Raw genomic sequence first — 22,802 nt, forward strand, 5'->3', positions numbered from 1 at the left:
CTTCAAATTCCGAAATTGGTTTTTGAAATGCTTTCACTATCTCCCGATATTTTTGCAAAGCGTGGTTCTTTAATGCCATACTCCCCCTGGACTTGGTTGACTATAGGATTTGAGAGTCACTATAAATAGTAACATCCGCAATAGCTAATGCTTTTGAGCAACCGAAGTCACACCTCTATCGAGCCTCATATTCAGCAGCTTTATTACTTGCATCAAATACGGAATCTCAAAGCTTTATATCGAATAATAAATCTCTTCTGGACTTTTTAATAGAATTCCAGCTCTGCTCCATCTTTATTACTCGAACCGTCCACATTTACCTCCCAAGTGGTTGGTATAATGGGATCCTCAATAGTGGGTTGCCACTGGTGCGGTAGTTTCTACTACAAAGTCGGCTAATGCACGAGCCTTGATTGCGATTTCTGGGCTTAAAGCTCACTTGGAACTCACTGCTCAACCGACCGGGACACCATCCTTCCGGACAAATCAGGTTTGTTAAGAACTTTACTAAGAGGAAAAGTTGTAAATACCTCGATTGGATGAGCACTGAAAATATAGCCTTAGCTTCCTGGCGGCCATCATGAGAGCCGAGCCCTGCTTCTCAATCTGCGAATATCTCGTCTCCGCATCTAGCAACACGTGGCTTACATAGTAAATCGGCCACTATTTTTTATCTTTCTCCCGAACAAGTCCTGCCTTTGACCGCCGAAAGGACGTCGCTAGATATAGCTGCAATATTTCCCCCTTCTCAGTCCGGACGGGGATCGGTGGTTGTCCAAGTGCTTCTTTACGCCATGTCTTTAGTGCCTTGAAGAAAGGCAAACATTTTCTCAGTTGGGAGATAAAATCGATTTAAGCTGCAACTCTCCCTGTCAAACCTTGGTACATCCCGAGCGGTTTTGGGAGCCTCCATATCAATTAGAGCTTGTATTTTGGCAGGGATTAGCCTCAATTCCCCTTTGTGATACCATGAGGCCCAAAAAATTTGCCCGAGGAGACTCCAAAGGCACATTTTTCTGGGTTTAGCTTCATTTGATGTTTCCTTAATCTTGAAAAAACCTCAGTCAAATCTGCAATATGATTTGCTTTTGTAAGAGCTTTTCACTAGCATGTCGTCAACATAAGCTTCAACATTCTTTCCTATCAGTTCTTTGAAAATCTTGTTGTTACTTGGCCCTCGATATATTGCTCCCTGCATTCTTGAGGCCAAAAGGCATGACCTTGTAATAATAGCTCTCACGATCAGTCATGAAAACTGTATACTTCTCATCCTCCTTATTCATAAGGATCTGATTATACCCTGAGTAGGCATCCATGAAACTTAAAGTTTCATATCTTGCGATCGCATCTATCAAGAGGTCAATCCGAGCCAGCGGGTAGCAATCTTTCGGGCAAGCTTTGTTTAGATCTGTGTAGTCTGTACACATCCTCCACTTCCCATTAGCCTTTTTCACCATCACCACGTTGGCCAACCAAGTTGGGCACTCAATTGGTTCTATGAAACCAGAATTCTTAAGTTTTTCAACTTCGCTTCGAACGGCTTCATACTTTTCAATGGAGAAATTTCTTCTTTTACGTATCACTGGTTTCGCCTTAGGGTCTATCCGGGTTTGTGCTCTGCAATGGCCCGATCGATTCCGGGCATGTCCTCGCGAGACCATCCGAATACATCTTTATTCAGTTGAAGAAATAACTTCAACTCATCTTTAAACTCTTCCACTTTTTGGACCCGATATAAGTAATCTTTTTCTAATCCTCGGTACCACAGCTGGATTTGCTCCAGGCTTCTCCACTGGTTCGGGCCTTTGCATCTCTGTCTCTACCCGATCATCTCGAACTTCTATAGGAGGGCGGTTACCTTCCTCGGACCCTCCTTGTCTTTTAAATAGGCAACATAACACTGCCGAGAGATCTTCAGTCGGGGGAGACTTGACCAATTCCCATATCGGTTGGGAATTTTATCTTCAGTGTTTTGTTGAAACAATAGCACCTATCTTGGATAAAGATGGTCGCCCGAGAATCATATTATAGGCTGGTAGTTCTCGAACCACCAAAAAATTGATTCGGACAGTTGTTTCCTTAGGGAAAACTTCCAATGGATAAATCCAACTGGACCGATCCTTCCGCCACTTGGAGATGACCCCCGCAAAGCCATATAGATGTGTGGATGAAGGTTTCATCAAGTCTTGATCCACCTTCAATTTTTGATACACTTCGTAGGGAAATTAGGTCAGGCTGCAGACCACTGTATCAATCAAAACTCTATGCACTTCCCGCCGTGCAATCTCTACCTTGATGACTATAGCATCATCATGAGGTAAACAAACGTCTCTTTCGTCTTCCTCGCTAAAGGTGATAGAATCTTCACCATTCAGCTTCTTCCGCTTCTGCGTCTCTCCGGTTCCAACAAATTTGGATTTTGTTTTCGGACTCCGGAGTGATTCGGGCTCTGGTCCTCCGAAGATGGTAAGGATCGGTGACCTAGTAGCTTCAATCACCTCCTTGCCTTTCTTAGACTTCGGGGCCTCCCTTGATCGTTCCGAACTAACCGGAACGATCCCTCTTTGGAGCAGCGAGTGCCACGTGGCTCCTCCCTTCTCCTGCTAACAAAGCTGGACGAGATGTCCCTGAGATATCAATCTCTCAATATACGCCTTGAGATGATGACAGTCATTAGTATAATGACCATAGTCCTTATGGAATAGGCAATACTTTTCCCGATCCTGTTGCTCTCCGGGTTTCAAAAAGAATTTTAGGCGGCCACTTTAAAATATTTTTCTTTTGAGGATATTCAAAATATCAGCCCGAGGAGCATTCAATGGAGTGTACTCACATTTACCGGGGGGACCTTTGGCGCCAAGGCTGGGATTTTCCAACCCGATCGCGAACATTTTTCTTTGGCTTCTACCTTCTCAGGAGCCTTTTGTTCCTTATTGGAGACTTTATTATCTCCTTGGCGCGCATCTAGAATCTCCATGACTTCAGCCTCGCTTTCCGGCATCTCTGTACCAACTCGGCATAAGTCGCAGGCATATCCTGTAGTAATAACTCCAGGAGTTTCCGATTAGTGAGTCCCGTGAATAGAGGAGTTCTGGCTACTTGTTCATCCAAGTTTTCTATCTCCATCGTCACTTTGTTGAATCTTTTCAGAAACTCTATGATCGATTCGCTCTTACCTTGTTTACTGCAGTAAACAAGGTTTCTTCCGTTTTCTTGACCTGTATTCCACTCCGGAATCGCCCTATGAATTGGCGCGCCAATTCGTCAAAGTTTACTGATCCTTCCGGAGGGGGTTAGAAAACCACTTTTGTGCTTGCTCCGATTAGAGATGAACCAAAAACCACGCATAAAATTTCATCGAAATTACCGAAACCGCCATGGTCTTTGTTGGTAATAGCCGATGTGAGCTGTTGGATCTCCGGAGCCATCGAATGTTGAGAAGGTAGGCAAACGGAAGTTATGGGGAAACCGATATCCCGCAATTGGCTCAGCAAAGGAGTCTTCCGAATGGCCGAGTAAATATCCTCAGTTATTCTTCCCTTAGCCAACTGCCCTAATTTCTCATTGATGTTGGCCAATTCTTGACCAATCTGGGTCGGGTGATCTTTAGCAATATGATCACGACCTCAATTAACACGATCATCCCGTGCTACTCGATCATCACGAACAGCCCGTCCTTCCCGAGCATTCCTCTCGTCACGAACTACTCGATCATCACGAACGGTTCTTCTAACAATGGGTGAGTGAGTTCTTACCCCTGTATCCAACCTTGTGTTTGAATCAGTTGTACTCTCTTGCAGTCTGTCGAACCAATCGTCTCGCCTCGGTTGATCATCGATCCTCCGAAGTCCTCGGTCTCCTTCCACCGAAATTCGATCAATATTCCGGTCTTCAGCCGGTCTCCGGTCACGTGGCAATGCACGTCTCCCTGAATCGCGCTGATCAGGCTCTTGTGGTAAAACCACTCGTCTGGTGAGCATGCGGAGTGCTTGGGTCACCTCCAAGAGTTGAATCTTTACCTGATCCAATTGATCTTGGATTGTATTAGGAGGAGGATTACGTCCTCCCTAGCTACCATCCACCTCGATAGGATTTTGGCTTTCCTGGGGAATATCTGGATTATTCACTCCAGGTATCTGAACACCGGAATTGCGTTGTGCAACGGCTGCTGCGGCTGCTGATCTAGTCACCATGGCTTTTCAAGTCGTTTCCCACAAACGGCGCCAATTGATGCGTCCAAAATCTGCTCAGCCCTTGGATCTCCACGTGATGTCCTGCCAAACGCAAGCGTCGGATGTGGCCCGACCGGCTGGGGTCGGAGTCCACCTCCGAAGGCTAAGTCGGTTGATGAACTTAATCACAAACGGCTCTGCTAGAAGCGTAGAGCTAAGGAATGAAGAAGCGGGAAAGGTGATCTAGATAGCAGATCGGCGATAGTTTAGGTCTATCGGTATGTATCCGAACTCGAGTCTCGAGATAGTATTCTTTTTTCCATCCCCCACCTTGTATGGTAGTGAGGTTTATATAGAGTGTACCTTCGAATCTCTTTCGTTGGATGCACTTGAGCCTTCTTCGGGTAGTCGTTGGATCTTATCAGTGAGATCCGTTGAGCAATAGACTTCTACTAGTTTGGGCTAGTAGAGGACTCCTGAGATAACCTTTAGGTTATACGATGTTTATCCCTTCAATAATGATTATCCGCAGCCGTCAATTCGAGTCTGCCATCATTAGGGTGATTACCCTAATCCATAAGTAGGATTAGGGCACGCTTGCAGACCGAATAAGCTTTCTTCTTCAGCAAGCCATCTTCTGGATCCGGTTTGCTCGGGAGCGAATCGGTTCTTTCCGTCTCGACCGGGGTCGAGGTTCGGACCAGGTATGAACCCGGTCTGATCTTAATCCCTCCGTATCAGTAACCAACCCGTGAGAGGACATGAGAGCTTCCCGTTTACTATATGTGGATAACCTATAGGGTTGACGAGTCCGTATTTGAGAGAGTCAGATACGCTGACTCTAGTGTGAAGGATACCGGAAAGGATCCCGAGAGAGGAGGAATGGACGTATCTGGATCTGAGTTGATGTAACTAAGTAGAAGACTTGCATTGGGCTAGGCTTTACCCTGACATGCGCCAATACTTAGACCAAACAGTGATGTGAGAGAGAGGTGACTTAACCCCCAGCCATGGATTGTCCAAGATGGATGAAGGACCCTTTGCTAACCGAGGATGAGTGAATTGAGACCTACCCAAAGAAGTATGGTGCTATGACTTAAAGCATGTCTGCGTATAGAGACTAGCATACATAGAGTTAGACTCATACATGCATTGTCTGTCTCATATCATATCATATTATGTTTTGCTTATGTTATCATGTTATTTATGCTATTATGGAATAACTTGCCCTGCTGAGTTTCTTTTGAAACTCACTCCTTTTTGTACAACATCTTTTGTTAGATTATTCTGCAGGCCTTGATGACTATGAAGCGCAATATGAAGAAGCGTACCATACGCAAGGTGTTGGCAACTATGAAGATTACATTGAGGATTCCTCGAGTGGTCTCTCTTGTTACCAAGATTAGCCCTACTGTGGAGTGGGAACGTCTGAGCGTGATTGATGAAGTCTATGTTTACGAAGACGTTCTTTACAAATTAGAATAGACTTTAGCTTAGTTAGATTATATCTTTCTTTCTTGTCTTTAGAATTCAATTGTAATCTCCTTTGACTTTTGAACTACATTCCGTTGTACTCGTGGAGTGAGATTCTGCCTCACTCTACATTTGATTTTATCTATCTATTGGTATCATTTCCGCATTCTGATGATTATCTCTTTACTTTACTTGGATTCATTTGAATAATATTGTTAACCTTGATTTAGTCTTGTTCTTGATTATATTGTTGTGAATGTGGGAGGTTGGTTTTACTAACTATCTGATCTTGTGGACTGTGGATCACACACTCGGGTATGCCAGATAGGGTACCGGCTAGGTGGATGTGACAAAGTGTTATCAAAGCCCACAGTTCCCAGTAATATCCTAACCACATAAATAATGATAGAACATTCCCGAGTCATAAATCCAAAAGTGACTCAAGTATTCTTAGAATTGAATAATAGAACACTTGAATTAGAAACTTAAAAGTGAAGCATAATTTACTCTGAATAATACACAATAAGTATGATTTAACAACATCATATAATGCAACAAAAGAAAATACATAATGCACAATAAGCTGGTGAAACAAAAGTGAACTTCATTAATTCTAAGAAAGTTCTGCAACAAGTTACATTTGAGAAACATAAAAGGAAATCCTAGTACAATCTATCTAGACTACTGTCTCTGCTCTCTCAATACTCTAACATCCTCTACAACCTGAGTCAACTGTGACTCCATCCTCTCCTATCTCGCCTCTATCCTCCCTAAGATGGAAGTCATAGAGCGCATCTGTGCACACAGCTCTGCAGTCTTTGGAACTATTAGTGAAGGGCCTCCGGTCTCAAAATGTGATGATGTGGGGATCTCCTGATGACCCTAATCTGCCTCACGCATCTCAATGTCATCTCCTGCCTGGTCATCTGTATCTGGACCAGCATCGTGGTCACCACCATCCGACTCATCATCATCCTCATCTATCTCAAGACCATCCTCATCATCTGACCCCTCAGTTTGAGTAATGTGCATCTGATGAATAGTCCTCGTCCCGATGTCATAGCCCAGTAATCGTGTCTACATCAATGTATCCTCCAGCCTCACTCCGAAATGCCGGAAGATAAGTGTGAGTAGACATCCGAAGCAAAGGTTCCATATGCCTGGAGACGTCACAACCTCTAACATGACATTCTGAATGATGAAGGAAAGATCAATCTCGAAACCCGAGTATATGCGGTAAATCAGTAGAGCATCCATCACTGATACTCTCTCATGATGCCCGGCCTTAGGGATGATGTTGCGACCCACAATGCGACCGATGATTCTAGCCGAATCTGTCATTTGTGAACTAGTCTGTGGTGTATAGCATCCATCATCTCTCCAAAGTGTGATGCAAACCTCATGCAGCTCATGTGGTAGTAGAAAAGCATCTATCTCTGCCCCAATTGGTATCGATACACACTCATGAGGGTAGTGTGGTACCCGGAAGATCTCTGCCTGTGTACTAGTAGAAAATCAAATCCGTGTCTCTCGAACTCGACTCTTTAGGATCAACTCGAATGGACCTCGCCTCCGACCCTCCTCGACTGATGTAAGGTTGCTGAAGAACAACCTCACTAAGTCAGGATAGACTAGAAGATCCTCAGTAAAAAGATGCGTCCACTCCATCGTATCGAATCTCTAACGGATCCGAAAAGTGCTAAGTTGTCGTAGCCTAGAGTACTCGGCCATACTCAATGCGGCACCGCTCGAAGAAGGCCTCATACAAGTACTCCACTCAGGGTGTACTAAATAGGTCTCTACGAATGACTACATCTCGTGGCTCCAAAAGTTAAACCCGACCTTTGGCTCTGCTCGCCTCTCCTCCCACCCATATGTCGTCCGCGAGGAGGCATGATGTCTATATAGCTGTAAAGAAGACAAAAAGAGACTTGACGTTAGTAGAATTACAAAATTCGGCATGAAGGGTATTTTCGTAATTTTTTGAAAATTTTCGATTTTGGCGAAATTTCAGATTGGACATACTAGCATGTGCACGGTACTTAGAATAGTGTGTTAGCATGTTTTATTGGAGAAAAACATTTCATTTTGGTGATTTAAAGGACAAAATTCAGCAAGCATAGAAAGGGGGAAAATTCTCAAATTAGGTCAAAATGTGATTTTTGAAGTTTGGTTTTGGCTCAATCAATTTACATACACATCTTCATCATATCATTACAAGTATGTAGGAATTTATTTGAAGACGAAACTCTTTGCGGTTCGAAAATGAGAGAAGATTTTCAAAAGAGGGTTTTCAGTTGAGAAATCGTTAACAAGAAACCATGAAATGGATAGCAAGCATTATAAAGCCATGGCATTGTGTTAAGATTACCTAGAACACATTCCTATATGTTCCTAGACATGTTTCCTAGCAATTATAACAAGTAAATCATGATATTTGAAAGAATACATTTCAGTTTGAAGTTGTTAAGCAAGGAAAAGAAGAAATTTACCTTAGATGATGTTGCAAGAATGTTGGAGACTTGTTGTTGATGTTAGATAGCCTAGAATGACTCTTGAAGACCTTAGAGAACCTTGCCCTAGAGCTCTCCCACGAAGCTTGGTGTTTTGGAATGAGTATGAAATGAAAAATGTGATTTTTAAGGTGTTTTTTGCGCACTGTTTGCGTGGGTCGACTGGATCACTCGACCCAGCCACTTGACCCAAGGAGTAAATTTTTGGAACTTTGGATAAATTTGGGGATTTTGATATATGATTCATGGATGACTTTTTGATGATTAAAGTGATGATTTTTAGCCTTATTTGGATATGCTAAGACTAAGGTTAAGTGTTTATTGATGGTATATTGGAAATTTTCGGTGTTTTTGACTTATTTCGGTTTTTACAAAATGGTTGTGCTAAGGAATTGCAATATTGGTTCTAATAGTACTGGAAATGAGGAAGAAGTGCTTCATGAAGATACTCCTAATGGTAGCACTGGTCAGTACACTAATGTGAATGGTGATAATACGACCGGTATACCTAATGCTCCGGAAGTGAATAGTTTTCGTGATATATTGCCAATATCATGGGCAACATCATGCAGCAGCAGTTGAATCAGTTCAACCAGATGATGATGGGTTTCGTGACACTGCATACTGAGACTCGTACTAGTGTGAATGGAACTCCTCATACCGCAGTCCCTAATGCGGAAAGGCTAGCTGGAACTCCTCATACTCACCTAATGGAAAGTTTTCTGAAGATGCAAGTGCCTTCTTCACTGGTGTTACAAAGGACACTTTGTTCCCTAACAAGTGGCTGAGGGAATTAGAGAAAGCATTCCGTCACCTGCAATGTTCTGAAGCACAGAAGATCTTGTTTGCCGAACAGAAGCTTCAACAAGAAGCAGATGGTTGGTGGACCTCCACTCGTCCTATCTTGGAAACCTTGCATGTTGGTGGATTAACTTGGGAAATTTTCAAGGATGCTTTTTGTAAGAACTATTTCCCTGAAGCAGTGACTAAAGCTAAGGAAGCTGAGTTCATGGCCCTTACGCAAGGACCTTTGTCTATGTTGGAATATCAACAGAAGTTTGAGGAATTATTTTACTTTGCCCCGGATTCTGTGAGACCTGATCGTGCCAAGGCAAAGAAATTTTTCAAGGGATTGCGTCCTGCAATCAAGGCTTATCTTACTGTGATTTCGATTGAGAGCTATGCTCAGGTAGTTCAAGTTTCGAAGAAGATTGAAGAAACTGAGAAGGAAAGTGCGCGTGTGCAAAGGACGTGGCAGCCAAGGAATACTGGTTTGGTTGACCGTACAGAGAGAAGGTTCACTAGACCTACACCGTATCCTACTCCTAGTTTTCAACCTAGAAGTGTAGGCCAAAATTCTAGTTTTGCATCGGCCGGATAGCAGAGCCAATTAAGTGGGAAGAGACCAATTGTGAATGTTCCAAATGCTAGGCCAGTGAGTGTGAACCCTAGACCTATGGGTCCGAAGCCTCCAGTGGTAGTACCTTCAGTTGGACCACCGGTTTGTTTCTTTTGTAAGCAACCCGGTCATTTTGCTCGTACTTGACCCAAGAAGCCTAATCAGCCCTATGTTCCTGTAGCGAAGAGTGTACCTGCCCCTGTGCCTGGAAAAGTGTTTAGTATATCTGGTACTGAACAAGATGCAAGTCATAAAGTTGTGACAGGTACTTTGTTAATCGCTTCTATTCCTGCATTTGTATTGTTTGATACGGGTGCATCTCATTCGTTCATTTCATCTGCATTCGTTAGGAAGACTGACTTGTTACCTAAGAATTTGTCTAGTTGCTTAATGATTAGTACTCCTACTAGATCAGTTGTGAAACTAGATAAAGTGATAGAAGATTGTCCCATTTTGATTTGTGAGAAGAAATTGAAAGCTGATTTAGTGATTCTTGACATGAAAGATTTTGATGTTATTCTTGGAATTGATTGGTTGACAGCCCATAAGGCTGTAATTGTTTGTTCTTCAAGGAAGATACAATTTCAGATTAGTAGTAATTCAGCCTTTGAGTTTCAAGGTGATAAAGGAAGAGTTAGCAAGAAGACTTTGACCGCTTTGATGCAAGATTGTGCACTAGTGGAAAGTGCTACAGATGAAAGTGAAGTCAAGGAAGTGAAGAAGAAGCTTGAAGAAGTTGAAGTTGTTTGTGATTTTATGGATGTCTTTCCGGATGATTTATCAGGATTACCTCCGGATAGAGAGTTGGAATTTTTGATTGAATTAATTCCAGGAGCCACTCCGGTATCTAAAGCTCCATATAGAATGGCGCCTACCGAGTTGAAAGAACTACAAGACCAGGTGAATGAACTCTCAGATAAAGGTTATATACAGCCTAGTGTATCGCCTTGGGGAGCCCCAGTTTTGTTTGTTAAGAAAAAAGATGGTAGTATGCATATGTGCATTGATTACCGTGAGTTGAACAAATTGACCATCAAGAATAGGTATCCATTGCCTCGGATTGATGATCTTTTGATCATTTGAGAGGTGCAACAGTGTTCTCGAAGATTGATTTAAGATCCGGATATCATCAATTGAAGGTGAAAGCTAGTGATATTTGTAAGACAGCTTTTAGGACAAGATATGGTCATTTTGAGTTTAGAGTCATGCCCTTCGGTTTGACTAATGCTCTTGCTGTGTTTATGGACTTGATGAATCGAGTATTTCATGATGTGCTAGATAAGTTCGTTATTGTCTTTATCGATGACATTTTGATTTACTCAAGAGTGAAGAAGAGCATCGAAAGCATCTTGGTATTACTTTGCAAAGACTAAGAGAGAAGAAGTTGTATGCCAAGTTTAGTAAGTGTGATTTCTGGCTTCCAAGAGTGGTATTTCTTGGTCATGTTGTTTCAGCCGAAGGTATTCATGTCGATCCCAACAAGGTTAAGACAGTTGCCGAGTGGGAAAGACCGAAGACTGTGTCAGAAATAAGAAGTTTCTTAGGTTTGGCTGGTTATTACAGGAGATTTATTGAGAACTTCTCTAAGTTGGCTGCTCCTATGACTAAGCTAACAAGGAAAGAGGAAAAGTTTGTTTGGTCTAACGCATGTGAGAAGAATTTTCAAGAATTGAAAGATAGATTGACAAGCGCCCTGGTTTGACAATACCCGATAATTCCGGTGGTCTGACAGTCTATACCGATGCGTCTAAGATTGGTTTGGGTTGTGTTTTAATGCAACATGGGAAGGTGATAGCTTATGCTTCAAGGCAATTGAAAGAATATGAGCGGAATTATCCCACTCATGATTTAGAACTTGCAGCCGTTGTTTTTACCCTAAAGATTTGGAGACATTACTTGTATGGTGAGAAGATTGCTATTTTCATAGATTACAAAAGCTTAAAGTACTTCTTTACCCAAAAGGAGTTAAATATGAGACAAAGAAGATGGTTGGAATTAGTCTCTGATTATGACTGTGATATTCAGTGTCATCCTGGTAAAGCAAATGTTGTTGCGGATGCTCTTAGTAGAAAAAGTAACAAGAAGGAACTAGATTGAATGCTTTGAGCTGGAAGTTGTCCCGCAAAGTTCAGATGTTGTGCTTTCAGCCATGACAGCAAGATCCACCCTTAGGGATCGAATTGTTGCCTTGCAAGATTCGGATCCGGAATTGAAAGAGAAGATAGAGAAGATTTCTTTAAATTCTGATTTGGACCCTGATTTTAGTATATCTATGGATGGTGCCTTATTGTTTAGAGGAAGACTTTGTGTGCCTACAGTTGAAGAAGTTAAAAAGGAAATTTTGAAGGAAGCACACCAGTCGATCTTTACCGTAAATCCAGGAGGTACAAAAATGTATAAGGATTTGAAAGAATATTTTTGGTGGATTGGATTGAAGGCTGATGTAGAAGATTTTGTAGGGAAGTGCGAGACTTGTCAACGTGTTAAAGCTGTTCGACAACCTCCGTCTGGATTATTACAGCCCCTACCTTTACCTAGTTGGAAATGGGAGAACATTACTATGGACTTCGTGACTAGCTTGCCTCGAACAAGTAGAGGTAATGACACTGTATGGGTAATTGTGGATAGATTGACCAAATTAGCCCACTTTATTCCTATGAAGATCACTCATACTATGGATAAGTTAGCTAGACTTTATGTGGACAATGTTGTTCGTCTACATGGAGTGCCTGTGAGTATTGTGTCTAATCGTTACCCTAGGTTTACTTCAAGATTTTGGAATAGTTTGCAGAAAGCTCTGGGAACCCAATTGAATTTTAGTACTGCTCATCACCCACAGTCTGATGGACAGTCTGAGCGGACAATTCAGATTTTGGAAGATATGCTTAGATCTTGTGTTGTTGATATGAGTGGTAATTGGGATGAACATTTAGCTTTGGTTGAGTTTGCCTATAATAACAGCTTATCAATAGACGATAGGCATGGCTCCATTTAAAGTTTTGTATGGAAACACTTGTAGGACACCTCCGTATTGGACCGAACTGGAGAAAGGAAAGTGTTAGGCCCGGAATGATTGAAGCTACAAGTGTGATGGTAGATATGATAAGAGAAAGGATTAAGACTGCTCAATCAAGACAAAAATCTTATGCTGATAGAAGAAGGTCAGATTTGGAATTTCAAGTTGGCGAGAATGTTTTCCTAAAGGTATCGCCTATGAAGGGTGTAATGAGGTTTAATGTTAAAGGAAAGCTTAGTCCTCGTTACATAGGACCTTATGAGATTCTTGAAAGGATTGGATCTGTTGCTTACCGTTTGGCTTTACCTCCGTCACTCGCTGAGACTCATAATCTATTTCATGTTTTGATGCTTCGAAAGTATGTTGAGAACCCGGATCACATACTACAGCAAGAACCTGAAGAACTTTGTGCTGATCTATCTTATAAGGAAGAACTAACTAAAATCTTGGATAGAAAGGACAAGCAGTTAAGGAATCAAACTATCCCTTTGGTGAAGATTCAATGGAAGAACCATACCCCTGAAGAAGCATCTTGGGAGAAGGAAGAAGACATGAAGAAGAAGTTTCCTCATCTTTTTGGAAGTTCAGGTATGCTTTCAATTTCGAGGACGGAATTTCTTTTAAGGAGGGGGGAACGTGAAACCCGGCCCTAACCTTAACCCGAATACTCTTTTGTCTGTAGGTCCGAAGACCCAAAGTAAAAGTGAAAGTCAACTATGGGCCATATTGGTAGAAGACATAGTGTTCGACTCTGAACCTATGGAGATTGAAGATGATGCCACATACTTGAAGACAGTGTTGGATATAGGGAAGAGACTACGCCTTGATGAAGAGAAGATTAGTTGATGACCTTAGAGCTTGGTGGGATATGATTTAAAGCCATTTTTCCATGCTAGGCAAGTTATAGTATGTGTGTTTAAAGTTTCGTTTGATTCCGAGTAGTGGAAGGCCCTCAAATCCTTGTCTTTGGCTTTGTTGTCTGCCTGGGTCGACTGCTTGGGTCGACTGGGCCAGGCTACCTAGCTAATCAACCTAGAGATGCTGAACTCGAGTAGAATCTTCTGTTTAGGTTATGTTGCTATATATACCCCATGACTTCGTGATTTTAGTATCCCAAGCCTCCAAAAGTGTAGATGAAGATCTAATCTTGCAAACTTGCTAGTTCTTTCTCTTGTTCTTCAATCAAAGGTTAGTATTCAATCTTTTGTATTCTTGATTCATTCTTTCCATGATCACTCTCATCTTTGAACTGAGATTATGATGAAGATGCTATAACCTTGTAGTCATATCTTTAAAATCTCTTTTCATTCTCTTCTGCCATGATCATCTCATTCATTCTTAACATGATTTTTATGATTTCTTCTTAAACTATGATCATATTCTTATTTTGATTTATTCTAGCATTATAGATGCTTCTCTATGATTATTCATACCTCTGATTTACTGTGTTCTTGTACTAGAATGATATCTTATCATCTCTAGTTCATCTCTTTCATTCATAGCATGTTTCCAATGAAAACCATGATTTTTACCAAAATAGAAACTATGATTTCAAATTAGTAAGTAATGGTTTTAATGGTTGTTTGATGTCTAAATTATGATTTTTAGTCTTAGGCTACTGTGTTAGACATTTCTCAAAGTTTTGTCGCATTCAGGATTGTGTAGCATAGGTTTCGGATCAAGATTCTCTTTTTGGATTCGGATTTGCTCTTGGGCAGACTACCTGGTCGATCGACTCAACCCCAACCAATCAACCCGCATTAACAGAATTGGATTTCTTCGTCCGTTTCGATTCGATTGATGCTTATTCTTTTAGGACTACTTCCTAATGATTGTGTGATGCTATTCTAGGGTTTGTTTGTTAACTTTGGATTCATCCTCTTGTTCGCCCGGAATATATTCGAATCTATTTAAGGTAAGGAAAGTTGTTACCATATTAACATAGATTGCATAGATTTAGTTTCCAATTTGGGAACTACTTAGATTTGCTACTGTTATATTAGTTTCTATTGTGATATGAATGCTGCAAGTACATTAGGATCTTATTTCCTTATTTACTTTATGTACTTGATCATGTATGAATACTTATTCATGTATGTTTCTTTTTTATTTGACCTTGTCTTATTATACTCTTTCATATGATGAGATATCTGTCGTGGATGATATGACTGAATTATGAATGTGATTGTTTAGGTATGATTTGGGATTGGGGAATGTCTTTTTGACATTTCTGTCCTTGGACCTCATTGGGAGTAGTATGGGATATTTCCAATGTTGCCCTTTGACACTTTCTCGGATTATTAGTTATCATACCTAGGACTTGTCTAGCAGTGTTTGGCTAGGTTATACCCCTGTTATATCAGACCCGATTGGGAAGGGTATTGAGACCGAACGACCCGTGGTAGCAATGGGGATTCATGGGTGCTCAATACCAATGAGTTATATCCGTGAGGGGACATGAATCACATTGTGGGGACCATTTAAGGGTAGAGTTGCATATGGATAGACTTGGGCTCATGGGCGTTCAAGACCGGTAACCAACCCGTGAGAGGACATGAGAGCTTCCCGTTTACTATATGTGTATAACCTATAGGGTTGATGAGTCCGTATTTGAGAAAGTCGGATACGCTAACTCTATTGTGAAGGATACCGGAAAGGATCCCGAGAGAGGAATGGACGTATCTGGATCTGAGTTGATGTAACTAAGTAGAAGACTTGCATTGGGCTAGGCTTTACCCTGACATGCGCCAATACTTAGACCAAACGGTGATGTGAGAGAGAGGTGACTAACCCCCAGCCATGGATTGTACAAGACGGATGAAGGACCCTTTGCCAACCGAGGATGAGTGAATTGTGACCTACCCAAAAAAGTATGGTGCTATGACTTAAAGCATGTCTACCTATAGAGACCAGCATACATAGAGTTAGACTCATACATGCATTGTCTATCTCATATCATATCATATTATGTTTTGCTTATGTTATCATGTTATTTATGCTATTATGGAATAACTTGCCTTGCTGAGTTTCTTTTGAAACTCACTCCTTTTTGTACAACATCTTTTGTTAGATTATTCTGCAGGCCTTGATGACTATGAAGCGCAATATGAACAAGCGCAAGATGAAGAAGCGTACCATACGCAAGGTGTTGGCAACTATGAATATTACATTGAGGATTCCTCGAGTGGTCTCTCTTGTTACCAAGATTAGCCCTACTGTGGAGTGGGAGCGTCTGAGCGTGATTGATGAAGTCTATGTTTACGAAGACGTTCTTTACAAATTAGAATAGACCTTAGCTTAGTTAGATTATATCTTTCTTTCTTGTCTTTAGAATTTAGTTGTAATCTCCTTTGACTTTCGAACTACATTCCGCTGTACTCGTGGAGTGAGATTCCGCCTCCACTCTACATTTGATTTTATATATCTATTTTTATCATTTCCGCACTCTGATGATTATCTCGTTACTTTACTTTGATTCATTTGAATAATATTGTTAACCTTGATTTAGTCTTGTTCTTGATTATATTGTTGTGAATGTGGGAGGTTGATTTTACTAACTACTGGATCTTGTGGACCGTGGATCACACACTCAGGTATGCCGATAGGGTACCGGCTGGGTGCATGTGACATTGGTCGACTGGGTTAGTCGACCAAGCTAGTCAACCAAGGGATTGATGCATTGTGTATTTGTCCGATTTGATCCGTTCGACCTCCGATTTTCTCGATTTCTTTTTTAATCTTTCATCTATGTTTGTCTAGGGTCTAAGTACTATCTTTGGACCATTCTCTTTTGATCATTGGATTATCTTCCTCTCGACTCAAGGTAAGGACGGTTATCACCATATTACATAGACTATGTGAATCTCACATTGATGTTGGAAACTTAATAGATTCATCTTCTTTGTTGTATTTGAACATCATATGACTGTTGTATGTACTTTAAGACTGTAGTACCATGTTTATATACTCTTTGGTTATCATGACTATTCATTCTTGTCAATTTCATATATGATTGATTATGTGATGTTATGACTTATCTTTCAATATGATGATGTATCATTTATATATGATATGATGAAATTGAGAATGTGATTGGATAAGTATGATTTGGGATTGGGGAATGTCCTTTTGACATTTCTATCCCTGGACATCGGAGGGGATAGTATGGGATGTTTCCGAAGATGCCCATTGACGCTTTCCCGGATTATTGGATGTCATATATAGGACTTGTCTAGTGGTGTTGGCTAGGATGTCCTTGTTGTATCAGACCCGAATCGGAAAGGCATTTAGATCGAATGACCCATGGTAGTAATGTGGATTTGTGGTCACTCAAGACCGGTAACCAACCCGTGAGAAGACATAGATCACATTGCGGATACTCGTTAGAGGCCATTTATTGGTAGGGTTGCAAATAGCTAGATTTGGGCTCACGGGTGCTCCAGACCGGTAACCAACCCATGAGAGGACGTGAGAACTTCCCGTCTACTATTTGTGGATGACCAATAGGGTTGATGAGCTCGTAGTCAGGGACTATGCTGATTCTGGTGTGAAGGATACCGGAAAGGATCGCCTGGGGCGAGGAATGGAAGTATCCGCATCTAACTTGATACGACCGAGTAGATGACTTGCATTGGGCTAGGTTTTACCGTGACATGTGCCAATACTTATACCAAATGGTTATATGAGAGAGCGGTGACTTAAATCCCAGCCATGGATTGTCCCGAGGGATACAGGACCCACAGCCTATTGAGTGACCGGACCTACCCAAGAAAAGTATGGTGCTATGACTTAAAGCATGTGTACCATAGAGACTAGCATACATAGAGTTAGATTTATACTTGCATTATCTGTCTCATATCATCTTGCGTCATGTTATGTTTTGGATCATGTTATTTACGTATTATGGAATAACTGCCTTGCTGAGTTCTTTTGAACTCACTCCTTTTGTGCAATGTTTGTTAGACTATCCTACAGGTGTTGAAGAACTTGATGGCCCCCGCTATGAGGAGACCTCCGATGAAGCATACTACCCTCCGGGTGTTGGCTACTACGAAGATTATTGTGAGGATCCCGCGGGTGATTACGCTACATTCTAGGATTAGTTCGAACCTGGTGTGGGAGCGGTCGTGCCTAGTCTCTTATGTTACACTTATGAGGATATTTTGTATAAGACTGAGGAAACAATTGTTTAGATATTCATCTCGTTATTTCTCCTTTTAAGACTTGGATTTCTAACCTTAACTATGATTTGATCTACTTTTCGGTACTACTGAAGGAGTGATTTCCGATCACTCTTTTCCTTTTGGATTATATGCATTGGTATCTTTTATTTCCACGCTCTGATTATATTGTTTCTTATCCTTATCGTGATTTCATTGTTTATATGCTATTACCATGATTATATTGTTCATGATTGTGTTATCGCATATGTGGGAGGTATGGTTGCTCGATACTTGATCTTCGGGACTGTGGATCACATACCCGGGTATGCCAGGTAGGGTACCGGTTGGGTGGATGTGACAATTGTAATTCTATAAATATTTTTTTCTTTAATACAAAAAACTTTTTAGTGAAAAAAGAAAACAAGTGTTTTGCTAATAGGGCTCAAGAGTTCTTGCTTGCTAAATTAGAATTTCCAGTGACATTAAGGTAGTGACATGCCTAATATATTGGCCTATGGCTAGGGGCGTAAATGGTTCGGTTTGGGCTTACTGGTTTTAGGTTGAAAAATACCAAGCCCAAGTAAGGTTCATTTGCAAAATGATGGTTTCATTTCGAGTTCAGTTTGGTACGATTTGGGTTAAGATTGACTAACGGTTTGGGCTAATAGTTTGGGTTTGGGTTGGAGCAGTTTTGACACCATTACCAACTCGTTATCAAGCCGTTATAACCCATTTCGAATTAAAATTCATAAGGGTCTTGGATATTACCTCTTGGGCTCAAGGTCCAAACAAAGATTTGTTTTTATGAGAATAAAAATTAGCATTAATAAAAGTGGATAATATAACCCTAGTCCGTCCTACATATAAGCTGTACTAGCATATCTCACTCAGTTGAAGGTTGAGTTATTTGTGCAAGGAGTGTCTTTACTTGGGGCCAGCTTTAGCTTTAGATTTTCGAGTAGCCATCTAAAACTCTAGGAGCACATTTGAATTGTAGAGATGGAACCAGGCAATCATGTTTTGCTACCTGTTGGTGCTAAAATTGCCGATAGCCTCGAACCGCCACCTTCGCACCGAACTCCTCAGATCTAGATTGACCTGGTTGAATTGATTCCTCGATCAGTCTCTCGTTCACTGTGAAAATGAAACACCAATTAGAAATGGAGCCGATCGTCTTGATCGGCATCGCGTCTCGACGATCTAGGTAGATATCTGAAGATAGTTCCTTTGAGCTCGTAAGAGCTTCTGAGCTACTCTAATGGCGTAAATCAGGAATCATTTAGTGTTTTTGCTCATCTGAGAGACTTACCTCCTTACGAATCCTCCTTCCCCTTTTATATAGATTTTCCCGCTCATAATACTTTCAATCATGACCATCGGATCATCGCTTCTGATTGGATAGTGTTGATCATCCTTTCTTTATAATCTCGAAAGAACCCATAGGTTCTTTCATCTCATCAATTGAATCTGGTTAAACTTGTCGGACCAGTATAAACCAGAAGTGGATATTTTAGTCACAACACAAGCCCCCAAGCTTGTTGATCAGGTCGAACTTACACGAGACTCTGATCAGCAGGTTTGAACCTTTCCATCAAAATCATCCAGCATACTCTGTTTAGCTCTTATGTCTTTTCCCAAGGTACTTTATAATTTCCAAAAAACTATGATGCCAGGTCATCATATCATCATGAACGTTTATCTATGGTTCTCCCCCCTTATAAAATCATAACTTTCGTAATAGTCAAACCATCTTGCATGATTATTACATCTTTGTGCTCAGCCCCCAAATCATCCTGCAAACCAGCTGAAATCTCCTTCTTGTCAAACTTTTCACAAATTCTTAAATATAACTTTTCATCTTCCTTAATGTTATCTTCTCTCGCGCTGTTTGATCATAAATTTTGTCTCTTCCCCACGTACAGTCATCATGTCCTCCCTTACTTTTCATACATCATCATCGTATTCTCAACCGAAATTCCCCTAAATCCACCAATTGATTCCATGCGTCGGTTATGAAAAGTAATGACCATTGATCTTGGAACATCGTGTATTTCCCCCCATTTTTCAATAAACCTCCTTACGCCTCTCTTCATTCTTTATATATTTATCTATCAACTATCACCTGCTCTCCTCCATACTCTGTCCTCCTCTTTCAAGAATACCAAATATACTCATCCACCATTTTCTATCACTTCTCTTCAAGTTTTATCCTTCAAATTTTCTTCTTCTTCCTTTCCCGTTTCCACCATGGATCCTGCTTCCAACCTTCAGCACCCAGTACCTCCACACAATCCATTATTCCTCCAAGTATCGAACAACTGAAAGATATGTCTGGTGCTTCTTCTTCCCATCAGAATCCTTCAGACTGGAAACCCTTTTTGTACGCTCATGACGAAGCTATCGTTGCTAATATGCTTGTAGACATGTCCAAGGAGAAAATGGACCGGAAATATGCAGGTCCACTTCCCTTCCAATGCCAGAATATGGGTTCCCGAACCTTCTGATCGTCCCTATACCGTTGATCTAGGAGTCATCACCATTTATCTTAACCATCTCGATTCAGGTTTCAGAATTCCTCTAATCCCTATAGTCCAATCTTTGCTGGATTATTATCATGTTTGTCCTTCCCAACTCACTCCAAATAGTTGGAGGTTGATTTACTGCTTTTTTGCCTTTATTCTCATAATGAATTGCATCCCCTCCGTTGATCTTTTTAGGAACTACTACTCTTTGAAAGTATCCAGCGAATGCGGATACATTCATTTTGCTAGAAGAACCTACATTGTAAATGAACTGGGTAAAGAATCCCAGATTTTCATTGACTCTTCCATTCCTCATGATAACAAATAGTGGCGAAAAAAATATTTTTTCTGTGCCATTCCAAATCCAAATTTCCGCTCCCGATGGTGTTTACATTCCTTGAACTCTCTGTTTCCTCTGAATAAGCGTCCAGAACTCAGTGAATATGACCGAGAGACTTGGGGCTTGATTCTTGCTGGAACTCCAATTGATGTGGCTTACCTAAAAACAGATGCAGGCCTAGTCAACCACGGTCTCTTCCCAGGTAAGGATAATAACAATGATATACCTTTCCTCCTTTTATCGTTACTTTTCCTTTAAACCTTAGCTTCATTTTATGCATATACAGAAACTATTGCTCATCCAATTCCCAGTGTTGCTGAACTTCGAAGAGTTGCCTTAGAAAAAGAAAAATCTGATTCCAAGCTTGCCAAACCCACCAAGAAAAGAAAGCACACAGCCCTTCGTTCTTCAAAAAGAAAGTCCACTGAGAAGGAATCTTCCCCTGGTCAGGAGAAAGTTGACCAAGCGCCAGAAGGTTCCGTTAGAGAAAATCATGATGTTCAAATTGTGAAGACTGTAGCCAGTAAAACTCCTGGTCCCAAGATGAGGACCTCCAGAACTTCCAACACCCTGAGATGTAGACTTCAGTCTACAGGTCCAGCTTCTGGTCAGGGGTTATCTGGTTCCAAGAAAAAGAATAGAAAAGAATCCAATTTTGTTCCCATTGAAGGCCCCACTGAGGAAAACAATCCTCCAGAAGAAATCCCTATTGCCATTGAAACTAATGTTGAAGGAAACAGAGAACACATACTACCAAACATATTAGCTGAGTTACCCCATGACACTTCAATTCTCCCAGAAAAGATGGTCGAGAATGAAGGTCAAGGTAAGGAAATTTTTGACTACCCTCTTGATCATCTAAAGAAAATTGCTGAAGATATACTCATTCATGCTGTAAAATCCAGGTTTTACCTAACCTTGACCCGACCCGGTCATTGTTATGTTTGTAGGTCCAAAGACCCGAAGTGGTGGTAGGAGGGACTTATGGGCCCTACTGGTTGATGACGTAATGTCGGGATTCCAGTTTATGGACATTGATGATGCTGCTCCTTCCTTGAGCACATTACCAGTGCTAAGTTAGAATCTGCACACTGATGAAGAGCGAGACAGTTGAAATAGAAAACGGACTCCTGTGCATAATCCGAAGGTACTCCCTGAAACTAGACCTCTTGAGTGAACTGTAGGAGAAAACCCCATGCAATTTGACCTTGTATAGCCCTCCAAGTCCGCACCTAAAGTTGCTGAACTATTCTATAAAATTTCTGCAGAGATTGTTTTGGTCGATACTATTGGTCGATACTATCGACCAAAGGTATCGACCAACAAGTCTGCTGAGTCCAGATTTAAAGATTCTTGGAATATTCTTTTCTATTTATTTATTCCTCGAGACTGCAGCCTTATTCTCGCGTTTTTAACATCTGGGAACGTGAGAGAGCCTCCCAAGAACTCCTCCTTGGTAGTGGTGAAGCATCTTCTTCATCAATCATTGCCAACCACTCATTCCTACTTTCTTGTTCCACTTTAAAGGTATGACTCTCTCCTAATCACTTTCTCACTCATCTTTTCTCTATTTTACTGTTGGGACCATGGCCAAGGTGCTGCAACCTTGCATACACCTTGCCATGAACCTTCTAAACCCCATACAATGATGTTTTCACCGATATGACTATGATTGATTCACCTCATGATCATTGACTACACATTTCCATGATTTATTGCTTACCAACTTGCTTTATTTACCAAAACTGAGATGAAGCTCATGATTAACTTAATCTATACCTTGCATATGTGCTCCATGTTACTTCTAAACGATTCCCTACCTAATCCCCCATGTTTTCCCCTAATTTGCATTGAGATATAGCCAATGCCATGATCTACAACTCTTAACCTTAATATGTCAATTTAGGGATTTCCAAATGGACCATTGGATTATGAAAGTTTCTTGATAATTAGTGTCCCCATGTTGTGCTTAGACTATCCTCCAAGTTTCATGTCAATCCGAGACCCGGAAGACCAAATCTGGGCAAGAATCCGAAAAGCCGAGCTTGTCGTCCTGGAATTGATTTGGTCGATACTATTGGTCGATACTATCGACCAAATGTATCGACCAATAGAGTTCTTGTCGACAACTTTTGCCCGGTTCGATTCGTTTGATCTCCGATTGTTCCGATTTCTTCTCTAACCTTTCATATATGCTTGTTTAGG

This window comes from Hakea prostrata, chromosome 2, assembly GCF_041222555.1.
Source record: "Hakea prostrata isolate BN-2017 chromosome 2, UWA_Hpros_2, whole genome shotgun sequence".
NCBI lineage: Eukaryota > Viridiplantae > Streptophyta > Magnoliopsida > Proteales > Proteaceae > Hakea > Hakea prostrata.